The sequence below is a fragment of the Panthera tigris genome, chromosome C2, assembly GCF_018350195.1.
Source record: "Panthera tigris isolate Pti1 chromosome C2, P.tigris_Pti1_mat1.1, whole genome shotgun sequence".
Classification (NCBI taxonomy): Eukaryota; Metazoa; Chordata; class Mammalia; order Carnivora; family Felidae; genus Panthera; species Panthera tigris.
The window spans coordinates 3,184,517-3,203,214 of NC_056668.1; the positions used below are offsets into that span (position 1 = coordinate 3,184,517).

The following is an 18,698-nucleotide window of genomic DNA, read 5'->3' on the forward strand; positions in this document are numbered from 1 at the left end:
CAGGGAGCAGAGCCAAGTTCCTCACCCCACAAAGGTCACTTCCGGACAGCCAGGTTTGGAAAGAACTTGACATTCACCACGTAGGTAATTTTAAATTACTAGACCTACCTGAGAAAGTTTTACTTGTTTGGCCAGATGTTCCCCGTGCCTAAAATGACAATTAAATCCAGTACACTTAACACCATAGGGGCGCCTGGGAGGCTCAGTCGGTTGAGCACCTCGACTTCAGCTCCGATCATGATCTCAGGGTCTGTGGGACTGAGCCTTGCGTTGGGCTCCGCATTGGGTGTGGAGACTGCTTAAGAATCTCTCTCTCTCTCTCTCTCTCTCTCTCTCTCTCTCTGTCTCTCTCTCTCCCTCCCTCCCTCTGCCCCTCCCCTGCTTTCTTTCTCTCTCTCAAATAAATAAGCTTAAAAAAAAAAAAAAGAAGGAAAACTATGGCTCAGAATGTATAAGGGAAGTTAAAGTCTCAGTCAGGTTAAGCATCCAACTTTGGCTCAGGTCATGATCCCATGGTTCATGAGTTCGAGCCTCTGTGCTGACAGTGCAGAGCCTGCTTGGGATTCTCCTCTCTCTCTGCCCCTCCCCTGCTCATGCTTTTTCGCTTTCAAAATAAATAAATAAAAACTTAAAAAAATTAACCTCAAATAATCTTTTCTATGCTGAAAAGCCTCATTTCAAAGGGCATTCAAAACTTACAGCAAGAAATGCTAGATGCTGACAATGTTTTTAAGCCACCTTAATAAAAAATGGAAACACTGGGAATGCAAGCTGGTGCAGCCACTCTGGGTGCAGTACAGAGGTTCCTCTAAAAACTAAAACTAGATCTACCCTACGACCCAGCAATTGCACTACTAGGCATTTATCCCCGGGATACAGGTGTGCTGTTTCGAAGGGACACATACACCCCCATGTTTATAGCAGCACTATCAACAATAGCCAGAGTATGGAAAGAGCCCAAATGTCCATCGATCGATGGATGAATGGATAAAGATGTGGTATATATACACAATGGAGTATTACTCAGCAATCAAAAAGAACGAAATCTTGCCGTTTGCAACTACGTGGATGGAACTGGAGGGTATTATGCTAAGCGAAATTAGTCAGAGAAAGACAAATATCATATGACTTCACTCATATGAGGACTTTAAGGGACAAAACAGGTGAACATAAGGGAAGGGAAACAAAAATAATATAAAAACAGGGAGGGGGACAAAACAGAAGAGACTGAAATACAGAGAACAAACTGAGGGTGGCTGGAGGGGCTGTGGGAGGGGGACGGGCTGAATGGGCAAGGGACATCAAGGAGGACACTTGTTGGGATGAGCACCGGGTGTTATACGTAGGGGATGAATCACTGGAATCTACTCCTGAAATCATTGTTGCACTAGATGCTGACTAACTTGGATGTAAATTTTAAAAAGTTAAAAATAAAATTAAAAACAAAAATGGAAACAGAACCTTCATGTCCTCCCCAAGGGATGGTGACATCAACTACAGTCACCCGTCATCGATCATCGACAGGATGGTTGCATCCCAGAGCAGCCTGGAAAGGGCTCCCAGCAACCCGTCCGACGGGAAGGCAGGGCACACGTTTGCTGTGCACCTGACCGTGCCCTTCCTTCCGTCCGCAAATATTTCCCGGAGCTCTTCTCGGTGCCAGGCTCTGCTCTGAGTGCTGGGGGTGGAAGGTCCTGGCTGTCAAGAAACCACCTGATAACTGTGTCAAGCGGGTATCTACGGGTCAACGTGGGGAGAAGAGACGTCTCTCAAGCACCGGGTCACCCCACCCAGGAGCACCTCTCTTACGATGTTTGACGGTCTCTGTGGAGGTCTTCTGGACTCTTGGGGAGACTGACTCCTAAGTAGCTCACGTCTTCCTCTCGCTGCCCAAAGTACCTCATTGTCCTTGTGCCTCCGGGCGGGCCGCTGGACGGGAAGGAAGCACGCCCGGGGTGCGCAGGCCAACCTTGCAGCCGCCCACTTGGCCAGCGGCTTTGCTTCCAGCAGCTCGCGGAGAGTCTGCTCACTGTTCTCGGAACACGTCAGTATCCCAGCCAAGATCCGCGGTGCCTTTCAGAAACTCAAGGGACCTGTTCTCACACGCGTGCAGAATGAAAGTCCGCGAGTAGCCGTACTACCCTTAAAAGGTCTAAGAAACAGCGACGTCGGAATACCCCACTCGGCCACAGCAACAGCAGAACGGGCAAACACGCAGGCCAGCGGAACAGAAGAAGTAAGACACCAGACTTGCCAGGGCCCGAAGGAAAAGCACCCCCCAAAAGGCACAGAGCTTTGCGGCTTTGACGCTTTTACAAACATCCCGCAACTCGCTCAAGTCCTGCAAGGCGCTGGTGAAAGGGGCCACCGTCCAGGCGCCCGTGCACACGCACAGGGCGCACGCCAGCGGCACGTGGCCCCTTGACGACCGAGCCGGTCGCCGCAGAAGCACCGCAAGAGCAACTCTGCACACGGCTCTGCAAGAACGGGGCTCGAGCCTCCGCGCGACGGTCCTACTCGTGCAGCCCGTGCCAGCGCACACACGCGCGGAGAACTCGTTCTCAGACGCTCGCCACTCATTTTGTGCAAGGATGACAAGGGAAACCGAGAGGAGAAACGTCATCTAGAGTCTGCTCTGCGTTGCGGCCTATGTGAGGCACTGTTTTATTTTTTAATGTTTGTTTATCTTTGAGGGAGAGACAGAATGTGAGCGGGGGAGGGGCAGAGAGAGAGGGAGACACAGAATCGGAAGCAGGCTCCAGGCTCGGAGCTGTCGGCACAGAGCCCGACGCGGGGCTTGAACCCACGGACCGAGAGATCGTGACCACGAGAGCCAAAGTTGGACACTTAACCGACTGAGCCACTGGAGCCCCTAGACCTATGTGAGGCACTTTTTTTTTTTTAATGTTTATTTATTTTTTACAGAGAGACAGTGCGCACAGGGAAGGGGTAGACAGAGAGGGAGACGCAGAATCCAAAGCAGGCTCCAGCCTCCTAACTGTCAGCACAGAGCCCGACACGGGGCTCAAACCCATGAGCCGTGAGATCGTGACCTGAGCCGAAGTCTGACGCTTCACCGACCCAGCCACCCAGGTGCCCCTACGTGAGGCCCTTTTAAAACACATCCCCAAATTCGCTGATTCCTCCCGATGAGTGTGGGGTTCTGTCCCCTGCTCTTGAATCTGGGCTGACCTTAGTGACTCACTTGGAACCCCGAGAAGGCAGTAGAAATGCTTTGAGGAAACTCCCCAAGACTCCAGCCCTCAGCCATCATGCCGCCACCGGCCTGGGTCATCCTAGCTGAGGACCCCAACGCTGTGGGACGGAGACAGGCCGTTTCCGCTGGACCCTTTCCAAATTCCCGACCCACGCAGCCGCGGGCGTAACCAAATGGTTGTTTTGCCCCCACCGACAGGGCGATCGGCTTCACGCTAGTCGTTAACCAGAACGCTCTCGCAGATCATTCGTAGCAGGGTCCTCAGAGGTTGCCTACTTCCCTGAGGTCGGTCTCTGTGGCTCCGAAGCCCCGCTGTGTCGTTGACATGTTATCTCTGAGAACACAGTGACCCTGCGTCTAACACAGATGTAGAACCCGCAGGGAAATCGGTACAGGAGCGGGCAATCTTACAACTTGGATGCAACAATGTGAATGTTAATTCATTAATGCCGTGAATTCAATCTATGAATTATGGTGTCAGTCAAAATGGGAAACACGGAGAGCGGATGAAGGTGGCGGTCCGTGGGCAAACAGGGGTGCCTTTCAGTGACAAGCAAGGATGTCACGCGGGATGCTGCACACCCATGTAGCTGCTCCGTGAACACGAACCAGAGTCCAAAGGAGAGGAGGGCTCAGGTGCAGAAGCCACGTCTCCCACAGTGCAGGCGTGAGAGTCCGCCAGCCCCAAAATACCACAACGCCAATGACTACAGAGGACAGAACTCCTACCTCGTGTTTCATCAGCACATGGAAGAAATACACAAAGTAGCAAATGCACGTGGATAGCACGTGAAGGATTCTGGGTACTACTCACGAGCACGTGAGGGTTAAACTGTGGGGTGTCACAGACTCCAGCTGCAGCCATGAAGATCATTCTCCAGAATTTCACTTTGGAGAAGAATCATCTAGCGTGTATTCACCAAGTTGACAGGAACGATCACCTCACGGAAGAGGGGGCGAAGGACCCCCCTCAAGTCTCCATTTCCTGACCTCCAGCCACGCCTCCAGATCTTTGTCCCAGGGCCACTCTTCCCAAGCCCCACACCAAAGCCCATTCTCCTCCCCGCAACCCCGGTGATGGGCTTCCTTAAGGCTTGCTTCTTTCCCTCTGGTTGCCAATTTTCAGAATGATGTGCTGCTTCCCCGGTGGTTTCCACCGGTGACCAGTGAGGCTGTTTGCAGCACATTACGATCTCGGTGGTTTGAACAGGCAGAGTGAGTACAATTTTACATAAACGTATCTATGTTTTCATGTTACAAATGACCCCATCTTTGGCCAATGCAAGCCCCTTTAGTAACCTCCTAGAGCCCTTAACACACCCTACGAATTCTCGACAGCTCTTTGCTTTCAGGTAAAACAAGCTACTCCAGGCTCATCTTGTCCATTTTCGGCACCAGACTCTGACTTTGCCATTCGTTCGAGGGGCTCTGATTCCTTTCGGTGAGAAATGATACGTAGAGACCACAATCCAGGTGCTATGGGTGCTCACTGCTCCTGGGTGCTCACTGTGTCCAGGCCTCTGCAGGAGACACAGGAGATGTTTTCCCATTAAAAATTTTTCAGGGGTGCCTGGGGGGCTCAGTTGTTTAAGCATCCGATTTTGGCTCAGCTCATGATCTCACGGTTCGTGGGTTCGAGCCCCGCGTCAGGCTCCACACTGACAGCTCGGAGCCTGGAGCCTGCTTCAGCTTCTCTCAACTCGCTCTCTCTCTGCCTCTCCCCTGCTTGCACATATGTGCACACACTCTCCCTCCCTCTCTCTCAAAAATAAACATTTAAAAAAAAAAAAAAGACAATCTTAAAAAATTTTTTTTTTCAAAACAAGTTAACACTGATATCTACAATTCAAATTTGGGATTACAGGGTATTTACCTAACAGCTTTAATTTCATATTTGTGTATCTTTTATTTGCCCTGAAAACCTTCACCATGTGACATAATAACATACAAATTTTTGTTTCACTAATGGTTGCTACAATTTAAACACAAACTTTGATCTAACTCACACGGTGGTTCCTAGTGCCTTTTAAACAGATACATCATTGGCTACTTTCTCAACTTCATCTAAAGTTGCTGGTCTGTACAGGTTTTCTACCTCCAAGGTCCATTCTGGTCTCTTATACCTTCTTCATAAGCCATCCACAGTTCTTCAAACTTATTGCCATCAAATTGTACGCGGCGTATTCTTATTTAGAGATCTTCATACGTGCTGTTATATCCCTTTTGGAAGTACTGTGCTCTCATTTCTTTTTAATCAGATTTGCAAAACGCAAAAATAGATTTGCCTCTATTGTCTTTGACTTATCTTATTCTCCTGGTTTCTTGAGTTGAAAGCTGCATTCGTTTACTTCTCTTGTTCTCTAACACATTTAGGTCATACATTTTCTTTCTCCCGAGAACTGTTTTTCCTGATCCTAGGATTTTGGCATGTAGCCCCCTCTGCCATTCCCTTACAGAGAGTCTGAAAGGAGTTTCTGATCTCCTCTTTAACCCAAGGGATACAATGAGGGGGGTCTTAACATTCTCAGGGAAACGTTCTTAGCTACCCTTTCACTCTTAAGCTCTAACTAGGTTGCATTATGGTCTGAGAATCTGGCCTACAGGATTTACTTTTTTTTTTTTTTTTAATTTTTTTTTTTGACATTTATTTATTTTTGAGAGACGAAGTGAGACAGAGCACAAGCGGGGGAGGGGCAGAGAGAGAAGGAGACACAGAATCCGAAGCAGGCTCCAAGCAAGTGTTCAGCATCGAGCCCGACGCGGGGCTCGAACCCACGAACCGTGAGATCATGACCTGAGCTGAAGTCGGTCACTTAACCGACTGAGCCACCCAGGCGCCCCCAGGATTTACTTTTTGAACACTTGGGATTTTTCTTTGTGGCCTGTATGTAGCCAGTTTTGTTAAATGTTCCACATAAAGGAAGAAAATCTGTGTTTTGTGGCACCTGGGTGGCTCCGTGGGTCGAGCGTCTGCCTCTTGGTTTCGGCTCAGGTCACGACTCCGGGGTCGTGGGACTGAGCCCCGTGTTGTGTGTGGAGCCTGCCTAAGATTCTCTCTCGGGGCGCCTGGGTGGCTCAGTTAGTTGTCTGACTCTTTATTTCGGCTCAGGTCACGATCTCACGGTTCGTGGGTTGGAGCCCCGTGTCGGGCTCTGTGCTGCTGGTGCGGAGCCTGCTTGGGATTCTCTCTCCGTCTGTCTCCGCTCTATCCCTGCTCATGCCCTCTGGCTCTCTCACCCTCAAAAATAAACTTTATTTTTTAAATTTTTATTTATTTTTGAGAAAGAGCGGAGGAGGGGGCAGAGAGAGAGAGGGACAGAGGATTCAAAGTGGGCTCTGTGCTGACAGCAGACAGCCCGACGTGGGGCTCGAACTCACAAACCACAAGATCACGACCTGAGCCAAAGTCCGTTCTTTGTTTAACCAACTGAGCCACCCAGGCTCCCCTCAACATTTTTTTTTTTAATTTTTATTTATTTTTGAGACAGAGAGAGACAGAGCATGAGCAGGGGAGGGGCAGAGAAAGGGAGACACAGAATCTGAAGCGGGCTCCAGGCTCTGAGCTGTCAGCACGGAGCCTGATGCGGGGCTCCAACTCATGAACCGCGAGATCATGACCTGAGCTGAAGCCGGACACTTAACCGACTGAGCCACCCAGGCACCCCAACATTTTGTTTTTAAAGATTGTCTCTCCCCCTCTACCACTCGCACACTCTGTCTCTAAAATAAAAAGGAAAAGAAAAAAGGAGAATCTATATTTTACGTTTGTTGGGCGCAAATTCCTGTACACATCCGGTGACCACATCATTTATATCCTTTATAGCAGCGGCTCTCAACTGGGGATGCTTTGGGTCCCCAGGGACACTTGGCAAAGTCCAGAACTCTGGCTATCACAAGGAGGAGGATGGGTGGCCACTGGCGTCTAGTAAGTGCAGGCCAGGGCTTCTGTGAAATACCCTACAGTGCACAGGTGGCAAAGAATGATCTGGCCCCAAACGTCACCGGGACCAGGTTAAGAGCCCCCTCCACACCCTTTCTTCTTCCTGGGTCCTTGGCTGGCAACTTGCAGTCCCTTTACAGCCACCCTTCCCCTGTACACGTAGAATGGTCTGCTTCTCCGGTTTTGGAGAGTATGACTCTGTCTCACTGTCACATTAAGTGTGCGATCATTAACCGTGCCTTTGAGTGACAAGACGTGCTCAGAGCTCCGTAACTTGAGCCTAACTATGTCTGGTTCAAAGTTACTAAACCTGCTTTCTTTCTGTTAGGACTCATATACATTCCCATCCCTGTTTCCTACCTTCTTGTGTTCTGGGTGTATCACTTACATACAGTATTTTTTTAATGTTTATTTTTGAGAGAGACAGAGCAGGGGAGAAGCAGAGAGGGGGAGACACAGAATCGGAAGTAGGCTCCAGGCTCCGAGCCGTCAGCACAGAGCCCGACGCGGGGCTTGAACTCACAGACCACGAGATCATGACCTGAGCCAAAGTCACATGCTTAACCGACTAAGCCACCCAGATGCCCCTATTTCTTTTATTAAAAAGAATTTACCTTAATAAGAATAAGGCATACTATATATGGTCATCCTAAAAACTATTTAAAAATTTTTGTTTTATGTTAATTTATTTTTGACAGAGAGAGACAGAGCATGAGCGGGGGAGGGGCACAGAGAGAGGGAGACCCAGAATCGGAAGCAGGCTCCAGGCTCCGAGCTGTCAGCACAGAGCCCGACGTGGGGCTCAAACTCATGGACCACAAGGTCACGACCTGAGCCAAAGTCGGACGCTCAAGTGACTGAGCCACCCAGGCGCCCCTAAAAAATATTTCTAAAAAATGTTCAATGTTTTTTTATTTTTGAAGTTAAGAAAGAGTGTGAGCAGGGGAGGGGCACAGAGAGAGGGAGACCCAGAATCGGAAGCAGGCTCCAGGCTCCGAGCTGTCAGCACAGAGCCCGACGCGGGGCTCGAACTCACGGATCGTGAGATCACGACCGGAGCCGAAGTCAGACGCTTAATCGACTGAGCCCCCCAGGAGCCTTCACTTATATGCAGCATGTAGCTGGATCTCCACTTTTCTCCTAAATCTGGAGTCATCATCACGTGGGAGGTCTAAACCCACTGACATGAACCGCAGTTACGGACACGTCCAGACTTCCTCACGCCAGCTCGTGTCCGTTGTTTCTTAACCAAGTAAGCTTCCTTGTCGTCATCTTCTTTTTCCCACGCTCCTGTCTTTAAGTACACCCGACGTGGGGCTCTAACTCACCACCCTGAGATCAAAAACCACACGTTCCAGCAACTGAGCCGGCCAGGCGCCCCTCTTTCCTCTCCGTTGAGCGAAGCTCTCCCTCTGGCGCTTTGGGAATTACACCCCTACCTCAGGCCTCTGCTTCCCCACCCCTTCCTCCGATCGGCACTAACCCACAGGCCCCGCTTCTCCAACAGCCCTCATTCCACCAAGGATGGAAGCGCCCGCTCCCCGGACGCCCACACCGGAATCTGCCCTCGGGACCGGCAGGGACTGTGACTCTTTGTCCTTCGAGACTCAGGGCTGGTTGCGCACACACGACAGTCTGGGAAGGCAAACGCACCCAGGATCAGCTTACAGTGTTTAGCCCCTTAAGAGGAATTCCAGGGCATTTAACGGTTAAACTTTATGGTGGGTGTGTTCCTGTTGGCTGTAAATGCTTCATTCCCAGTTAACGCCACATAAGCTGTATTACACCACGTTTACACTGACAGTTAGTACTCTGCACACTCATTAGTACCACGATGCCCCCGTTTAATGAGGAACCACATCACACATCGCAGAGCACAGTTCAGTACCTACTTTTCAACACCTGATTGTCCTGACTAGTCTGGACAGATTTCAGATCATTTTAATGACACCCTGCCGAGAATACACAAAGGGAAAATATTTAAATGTTTTATTTGCACCGTAATCATCGCTTTTGGTATTATTCCCTACACGGAAAAAAAATCACATTAGGAAAACATTCTCTTAAGCTTGGAAGACAGAGATACCGGGAACGTTCCGCTATGTGCATTGCACTCCATGCAAATTCTATGAACTGAATTATCCACTTGGAGAACAGCTCACATAGAATAATTTTTTAGGGGCGCCTGGGGGGCTCAGTCGGCTGAGCGTCCGACTTCAGCTCAGGTCATGATCTCACAGTTCGTGGGTTCGAGCCCCACGTCGGGCTCTGTGCCCACAGCTCAGAGCCTGGAGCCCGCTTCGGATTCTGTGCCTCCCTCTCTCTCTGCCCCTCCCTTGCTCGCACTCTGCCTCTCTCTCAAAAATAAACATTAAAAAAATCTTTTTTAAAAAAAAAGTAACTTTTTAAAACAGGGAAAATAACAGACACAACGAGAGAGATTTTTAAAGTTCAAAACAGTTACAGGGAACGTGAGGACGTCCTGGGCTGAGGCGACAACTGAAACAGAAACCCAAACTCGAAATAACAACAGGGCAGGTGTACCCTCAGGCAGGCTGACCTCAGGGTATCCAGAGGATCAAACGGTCCAGGAGAAAAACAACCGTCTTAAAAGAGGTGAGGATCATTCAGTCCCTTTTCTTATTCCTTTTACGAAAGAAGAAACCCTGAAAGAGATGTGGAGACAAAAAAGCAGGCGGAGATTCTAGGAGGAAAACAGGAGCCCCTACAGCCCGAAGGGAGGGCGCCCGGGTCCAGGCCCCGGCCCCCTGCCCTCGGCCCCCTCGCCTGGTGCTCCGGAGCCCGGCGGGCCGTCGCCGGGAGCGCCGCCCCACCAGGGAGCCTTCCTTGCTCCCCCAGGGGCATCAGGGGTCTCGGAACAAGCGCTCCTGGGCCAGGCGGCCGCGGCCGGCAGGAGAGAGAATCCGACACCGTCTCTGACTTCATCAGCGACGCGAGGTTCCCCAGGGCTCAGATGCCAAGGAGAGAAAAACAAGGGAGCCCAGAAGCGACAGGAACTCGTCCTGAAAGCAGGCTTCTAGATTTAGCTCCCAGCGCGTGGTCACGTGGAGGCCTCCGCGATTCTAATTCTGGCCGGGGAGCTATTTACACAGGCCGGGTTTTCACAGGGTGACGTCGCAGACCGGCCCCAGCAGGGCCCAGTCCCCCGCGGAGCTAGCCCGCCCCCTCCCTTTCCTCGCTCGTCTTTCCCCGACGGTTATGCAACCCGATCGCCTGCACCCAGACCGGCCTCCACGCGGTCCGGCCGTGAACTGAGGGAGGTCAGCAAACGTGTTCCGCGGGGGCCACGTGGTGCTCCCTCGGCTTTGCGGGCGACCCACCTTCTCTATCACACAGTCTCCTTTCTTCTCGTGTGACCCTCAAAATGCAGAGCGCGCGGCCCCAGGGCCGGGCGAGGGCGGCCCGCGGGGGGACTTGGCCAGCGGCCTGTCGTTTGCCAGCCCTGGCCTAAGGCCCAGCTGTCCGAAGAGACACATGTGACGCTTCAGAGATCGAGCCGTCCTCTTTGTGACCCGTCTAAAAGCGGCGAGCGCGGCCTGGGGGGACATCAAGTGTTCTGCGTTTTCCGGTTAATCCGCAAACAGGCCTGTGGCAGGAGCCGCCACCGCCACCCCGTCCCCCCACCCCGGCTCCCACGCGTCCTACAGGGTCCACTCTCCCGGCCGGACAGGTGCGCCCGCTGCAACTAACGACCACGAGGAACACGATCGAGTCCACCGACAGAGACCAGACGTTCTAGGGGGACCTTAGCTTTGTTGTCTCCGGGAGCGACGGTCACAAAGCCAGAGACACTCGCAAACTACGAGTCCCTTTTGCTCGTTTTTCTGCTTACTACTATTTTCCAGAAACGTGTCACTGAGGATCCCCTTTCAAACCAAACCTATTTATTCAGAAAGCTCAGAAAGCTCTCAAGGAATCCGAGACAACTGTCAGATCTTTTCCCAGATCTCTTTCAGGAAACTAACTGTATGTCGCTCCAATTCAAGGCATCTTAATTTTGTGTGTGGGGGGGAGGGGGGGTCTTCAGGGACCGCGGCTCGGCCACCTGTCCACGTCCACGCCACACTGGCTCACATCCCCCCCACCCCCACCCCCGGGAGGTATTCAGTCAATAACTCATTCTGAAGAAAACATCTGTCAAGAGATCACTTTATTTTTCACACAAGTTTTGGGGAGATACCTCTTTAACATTCAAATAAAATCAGGGGCGCCTGGGTGGCTCAGTCGGTTAAGTGTCCAACTTGAGCTCAGGTCATGATCTCACACTCCGTGAGTTCGAGCCCCGCACCCCGCGTCGGCGCTGCACTGACAGCTCGGAGCCCGGAGCCCGCTTCGGATTCTGTGTCTCCCTCGCTCTCTGCCCCTCCCCCGCTCGCTCTCTCAAAAATGAATGTTAAAAAAAAATTTTTTTAAAGAGTTAATGTTTTATGAAAAGTAAGAACCCCAGCTGTTCAAGGCCAGGACCCTTTCACATGGACAAGCCTTTTCCCGGGGCACCGTATGCTCCAGGACAGAGCACCGCAGAAAGGGACCCAGGGGCGTTACCCCTCCTACTCAGTGCCCTGCCATCTGGCTAGCACTGAGCTTAGTAGGCCAGAGGATGACGGAAGAAACACAGAGGAAATATCAAAACCTAAATGCTCAAAGGCTCCGCAACACCAGCCACAGCCATAAAGCAATACACGGAAAAAAAAAAAAACAAAACAAAAAAAAAAAAAAACGAGAACTGGGGGCTCCTGGGTGGCTCAGTGGGTTAAGCGTCCCACCCGGGATTTTAAATCAGGTCATGATCTCACGGGTCATGAGTCCGAGCCCCAAGTCGGGTTCTATGCCGGCAGCCTGGAGCCTGCTTGGGATTCTCTCTCTCTCCCTCTCTCTTTGCCCCTCCCCTGCTCTCTATCAAAATAAATAAACTTTAAAGAAAAAAACCAGAATCACAAAACTGTGTGAAGATGTTAGCTAAATATTTTAAGTGAAAAATATGTGAGTTATGTAGGTAGAAACATACATAATAATACCGACGAAAACTCAACCACAAAATAACTGACTAATACATGAAAATGGACACACAGCCCATTAAGCTCAAGTTCCACAATATACATTTTGGGGAATGCCGTTTTAGATCAGTTCTCACCCAGGGGTGACTTTTGTCCACATTTGTGACTTCTGTGACATTGGCAGTATCTGCAGACATTTTTGGTTGTCACAGCTGGGAGTGGGGGTCCCAGTGGCATCCAGTGTGTAGAGACCAGGAATGCTGCTGACAGCCTACCGTGCACAGGACAGCCTCCACGATACAGAAGTGCCCGGCCCCGAGGGTCAACAGTCCCGCAGTGTCACAGAACTGTCTGTGCTTGTGCTGCAAGAAATTCTGCCGAAGTACATCCTGGGGGGTTGGGGGGAGGTATCCATAAACACACACTTTAGAAGAACACAAAGCTGGGTGCCTGGGCGGGGGGATCAGTCTGCTAAGCGTCCGACTTCGGCTCAGGTCATGATCTCCCGGGTTTGTGGGTTCAAGCCCCACATGGGGCTCTGTGCTGACAGCTCAGAGCCTGGAACCTGCTTCAGATTCTGGGTCTCCCTCTCTCTCCGCCCCTCCCCCACTTGCACTCTGTCTCTCCCTTTTTCTCAAAAATAAATATTTAAAAAAAATTTAAACATGCAAAGCTAAATTTGTAAATTTTTTAATGCAAAAAAAAAAAAAAAAAAACAAACAAACCTTGATCAACTATCTCAGACAACATAAAACAAGGTATATTGAGAACTTACCAAGCTCTCATTAAGGCAATTATTTTTGCAAAAGTCTGGCCAGACTGTTCTGAGTGGAATCTGCATCACAGTACCTACCAGTTCATGGTCCCTTTAGAGGGACCCGGCCCCACTGCAGTTGTGGGAAGGCAAGAGCCCAGCCCTCCCAAGGACGGGGTGGTGAGGGGCAGCACCCAGCCCGTGGGGCAGCGCCTGGAAGGTGGCGGAGGGAAAGAGCCCAGTCACTCTCCCCGTGTACCCTGGGGAACAGGAAGAGCACGAGGCGGGTAGGCTGTGGGGAGAGAACTTGCAATCAACAGTGTGCAGGGCCGGCAGACAGTGGGGAGCGACAGTCTAGCTGAACCGAGAAAGGCCCAGACTCGCGCCCAGAGTTCAAGCTGTACTTCTGTGAGCCCCAAAGCCCGGCACTAGAGCTTCCTGGGGTCCCGCCAGGTTCCTCTTTTCCTTATTCCTGTGTAACCCCCTAAGCCCCCCGGGCTTGGGGGCAGCCCGGTCCCTGCCACCTGGGGACCCGACCAAAACAGCTACTCATTCTGGGTCAGTCACAGCTGGCAAACAGTTACAGCACCTGCAGCGAGCGTGCCCTGCGGCCTCTCACCTGCACAGGGGTGCTCATTCGGCCACAGAGGGCACAGAGGGCACATGCCTGCCGGCTGACGGGGAATCACACCCTCCCCCCAGACGCACCAGCGCCCCGTGCTGAGCAGCTGACCGTGCAGGCAGAGAAGGCAGGGCAGGCCGTGGCGGCTGACCTGGCGGACGGCTGGGTCCTATCATTTAAAGGGAAGACTCGCGACCCTAAGATGAGTGCGAAATTTTACTCCCAGGCTCTCAGGCGTGCAACCTGGGAGCTCAGCTGCTTTCAAGATTTTTGAAAACACCGTAGAACCTTCTCCCTACAGAATCCAGCACAGAACGAAGAAGCTGTTGTGTCCCCTCAACGCCTGCCCCCGCCTCCCACAGAACCACCGGGCTTTGGAGCCACTGGTTTCCAACTACCTTGCCAGACAGCACGTTTGCTGTGACACCACACAGCCTTCTGTGCACGAACTTTCCAGAAACAGCGGTGGGGCTGACACGCCACAAGGGGCGGCTGTTACTATGGCAGGGGCGGCCTCACGTTCCCGGCTTTGCAGCCAGGCCTTTCCAGCAAACGACCGGGCTTCCCGGCCCTTCAGCGTTGATTCTAACAATTTCCAGGCTGAACTCTCCCTACACGGTGCTTCCACCGTCCGAGACAAAACGGTAACTTATCACAGTTGCGAGCCCTCCCAACCCGTGTAGGCGGCACTCCCCACGTGGCCGCTGCAGCTCCCGGCCCGTGGGATGCCCCCCGCCCCCAGACGGCTAAGCCTGGCGTCCCCTTCCCGCACCCTTACTTCCTCACCCCCTTTGCCAACAGTGCAGCCACTTCAGGAAGGAAAACAAGGACACGTGCGTAGTCCTACTATGGGTGGGTCTAGGGTAAACTGACTTCTAGTGCACCGGTTCTGACCTTGGTCTGTGAACCTGAGTGAGAAAATGCATCACATCTTCGTTTGCAGTACCCTCTGGCTGAAATTTAGCCCCCACTCAATTATGAAGAGAGACAAGAAATCCCGGGGGTTTAGCACCACCTGTGTCTTTTCCACCAACAGAAACTACAGATATGCTCACAAAGCACCAGAATTGCTACAGAAATGCCAGACTGCTCCGAAAGTCACTAACGCCAGGGCCCCACCTGGTACCAAGTGAGGCAACGAAGGGCACATCGGCAAGTCAAGCATCAATTTGTTTCAATACCTTGGTAACTATTTCAATATGATATATGGGCTCCGTTCTGGGTCCTCTTTTCTCTAGGAGGAGCCCGGGGGGAAGCCCAGAAAAGGCCCCAGGACACATTCTCCCCCCCCCCCACCCCCCTCCAGTGGCTTCAGGGTTTCTTCTCAACAGTTTCAAATGCTTCAACAATTTGCAACAAAAGTGAAAGTCACAGCTACAATGTTACTATTCAAATGCAGAGTTCTTATGTTGTTACTTTGGGGAAAGTTACAATGTGCTACACACAAATGCAAATGTGTGGAAACCAGTGGTCAAGATCCAACAAAATGTGTCTGTATTCCTATCTTTAACCACCCCGCTGACACTGAAATCTTAAACGCTGAATGTTAATCTTTCAAATCCGTTTTCACCCACACATCTCATCAATTCCAATTTCCACTTTTAAATCTCTGAGGCGGGAAGCATCCTACTTCTGCCTAAGAATGCGCCCGGTTAAGTGACGTCCTGCAATGGTGCACTGTGGACTCAATCAAATATTCTAGATGATCCCCAGATCGCTCTCCACCTCAATAAACTAAAGACATGAAAGGCAGATTTGAGGCCGGCGGCCACCCTCCAAATAATTTGCCCACAACTACCTTTGAGTGCATCACCGATCACTGCACTGGCAAACGGTTCCCTTTCGCTTCAATTCTCCCTGAGAATATTTAGAATGTACCATACAAAGCATTATATAATTTGCCAAAGAGGATGTGTTACATAAATGTATTAAATATTTCCTTTTTCAGAATACGCCAGAAAAAAATCATAAACTCACGCCCAACTAAAACTCAGGATTTTATTCACCCCGAAGTGGAACGTACTCCCTTCCTAAGGGGAAAAAAAACACAACCCAGTAGCTGTTACAGAAAGCGAACTCTTACAGTGCAAGTAACTACTTTCCCCTTATCCACGCCGACCACATCCCGGTGCTTTCGAGTCTGCGATCCAAGCCACAGACGCACGTGTGCTGGTGCACAGGTCCCCCCCCCCCCGCCCCCCAGCCACGCGGAGCCGGCTCCAGACGCGACAGCACGCACGCGGGCCGCACTGGTGGGGTCTGGGGACCACCGACAGAACGGGGCACTCCAACAGCCACGGCGATGAAATAAGGCAGACTCAACTTTTCCTAATTCCTCTCCAGTGACTCACGATCTCTGGCTGAAGGAATGTGAGCGCCAGCGAGCGGCCTCACCGTGCCCCGCACCTCCAGGCATCCACTTCCCCCCCGTCCGACCACTACCAGCCACACATCTGGAGCACCCTGCCCTGGGGCAGGAGGGCGCCCGCCCCGGCTGCCCCCGACGTCCGCCTCCAGGGGGCTCCAGGGGGCTCCAGGGGGCTCGGCGCCCCCGCCCCTCGCACCCCGGCGCCGCTCCCTGCGGGCGCCCCCACCGCCAACCCCGCCTGCCCCCGCCTGCCCCCGCCGCCAGCCCCGCCCAGCACCCCCGGTGGCCGCGGCACCGAGCGCGGGGCGCGCGCCCCCATCCCGGCCCCGCGAGCGCGCCCCCCGGCCGCCCTCCCCCCCACCCCCACGCCCCGCGCGCGCCCCCGCGCCCCCCCCCGCCGCCGGCCCCGCCCCCGCGCGCCCCCGCGTCCCCGCCCGCGCAGGGGCGCGCGCCGCGCTCCGAGAGGGACGGTTAGGAGCGCGCGCCTCGCAGCGGGCCCCGCGCGGCACCGGCGGCGCCTTCCAGAAATTTCCGCGTCCCTCAACCCACACCGAAAAACAAGCGGGGCGCGCCCCCGCGCCGGCCCGGCGGACAGCGCCCCTCCCCGCGGCCTCGGCTCCCCTCCCCCACCCGCGCCCCCTCCCCGCCCCCTGCCCCGGGCGGCGGGTCCGGCGCGGCCCTCCCGGGCGGCGGCGGCCCGCGGAGACCCGGGCGGCGGCGGCGGGGCGGCGGCCGCGGCGCCTGCGGGCCGGCGTGATTGATAGGGACGGGGCGGCGGAGCGGCGGCGGCGGCGGAGCGGTTGAGTGACAGCTTACCTGGGTGCCAATCTTCATCACACTGACAAGCGGCTGCAGCAATCGGGACCCGCAGTGCCGCGCCCGCGTCCAACCGTCACGCCGACGCTGGGCCACGCGACACAGCCTCGCTCAATGGGAGGAGGGCGACGCCGACGCGCGCCGCATCAATATTCAGGGAGGGGGCGGGGCCTGCCGCACCCGGGCCCCGCCCCGCCCCTGCGCGGCGGCGGCGCGGGGCGGGGCCCGCGCACCGGGGGCGGGGAGCGAGGCGGGGGCGGGCGGCGGCCGGCCCCGCCCCCGCCTCGCGCCCGCGCCGGGCCCCGCCCCCCAGCAGGGCGCGCCGGCGAGCGAGGAGCGGCCCGCCCCGCCGCGCGGGCCCAGAGCGCCGCCTCATGACTATGCATCGAGGGGCGTGGCCCGGCGCGCGCGCACGCCACGCCCCCTCCGCCGGCCGTCGGGCGGGGCGAGGTGTGTGGAGCGGCCTGGGGTGGGCGGAACCATCCGCCGCAGGGCCGCGGGGAGGGCGGGCTGAACCATCGCAGGAGGAGGCGCGGGCCGCTCTGGGCGCGACCCGCGGCAGGTGGGCCCCCGCCGCCGGGCACCCTGCGCGCGCCCCTTTGTGTGCGGTGCCCGGGTGGACGCGGGCGCGGGCGCTGCCCCGGGGACGGGGCCCCCTTCTGCTCCCGCGTTCCGCCTTGGGTCCACCTGTCCCCCCCCCCCCCAGCCCGCCCCGGGCGACCCGCGCAGGCCGGAGTGCGGGTGAAGTGGCCTCCCTTAGGGGGACACGAAAGTTGTGTGTGTTGGGGGTGGGCTTTCGGGGTCGGGTGCGGGGCGCCCGCAGACCCCGCGGGCGGAAGGGCAGCGCCTGCCCGCGTGCAGGCCGGGGGGTTCATTGTTGCGGAAACAGTCCCGGCGAGCGGGGAGCGCGGTGCCCACCCAGACCCGGCTCGGAGCAGGGCCGCGCACCGGCGCCCGCGCTGCCCGGGGAGCACGCCAGCCCCGGGCTGCGAACGTGTGGCTGGAGGGCGCCTGGGCCCGGGCACCGCTAACGGCGCGCGGCCCCGGGCCAAATGCCGTGTGGCTCGGTGGGACCGCGTTTTACAGAGAGAGGGTTGTGGCCGGGCCCGCGCCGGAGGGCGGCCAGCGAGGGGACCCCGGACCAGCTAGGCAGTGTGCGGGGCCCAAAGCAGAGCGGAAACGCAGGGTCCCTCGCCCAGCAGTCACCGAGGACTTGAGGACAGGGGCAGGAAGAACTTCACACCACGTGGGCCCGGCTGGGCGCAGGCCTGTGCGACTGTGCCGGTCCCACCAGCCGCCAGACTAGCCCTGGCCTCTCCCTTCCCCCTCCCCCTCGTCCCGGTCCCGGTCCCGGTCCCGGTCCTGGTCCGAAACTTTGTGTTCTCCTCGTGGTTTTGTTTTTAGTTACCCTGGAGTTTATTTTAACTAAGAAGGAAAGGTCGAAATGTTTTCATGCAATGCACATTTGGTTCTTTAAATAACAATCGTGACAAAGAAGGAATTATGGAAGGCTGCGCTCGTGGTCCCTACAAAACAGCAACATTTTGGATTGTATGTAATGTAAGGAAACGCCTCAAACACTGTTGGAAATGCTGTAGCCAATACCTAGAGGCCTCAGGTGGGCCTAAGAAAGAGAAATACCACACTGGAGCTACCCAATTTCTTCAAAGTCCCTGAGCAAGAAAAACGACATTGAACTCCCCTACTGATCTGACACAACTTCTATACAGTACCTTGGCTTCAATCCAAGAGCACGGTAAAGTTAGATGACTCTCCCCACCCCCCACCCCCGATTTTACCTGGGAGTGACCTTTTTAATTTTTAATTTAAAAGCAGGCAAGTTTGGGGTGCCTGGTTCAGAGTTGTGCTGCCCACTCAGCCTGGAGCCTCTTCCGATTCTGTCTTTCTCTCTCTCTGCCCCTCCCCCACTCATGCCTCTGTCTCTCTCTCTCTCAAAAAAAAA

The 18,698-nt window shown here is 54.5% G+C and overlaps 1 protein-coding gene across 3 annotated transcripts in view; it reads right to left on the reverse strand.

Annotated features, from left to right (window-relative positions):
- PKNOX1 (PBX/knotted 1 homeobox 1) overlaps window positions 1–16,839 on the reverse strand; it is a 58,477-nt gene extending 41,638 nt beyond the window's left edge. For all 3 annotated transcript variants that reach the window (XM_042998703.1, XM_042998704.1, XM_042998701.1), the window contains exon 1: window positions 16,736–16,839. The gene's annotated coding sequence lies outside the window, so the exon portion shown is untranslated. The remainder of the gene's footprint in view (window positions 1–16,735) is intronic.
- Between the last annotated feature and the right edge of the window lie 1,859 nt (window positions 16,840–18,698).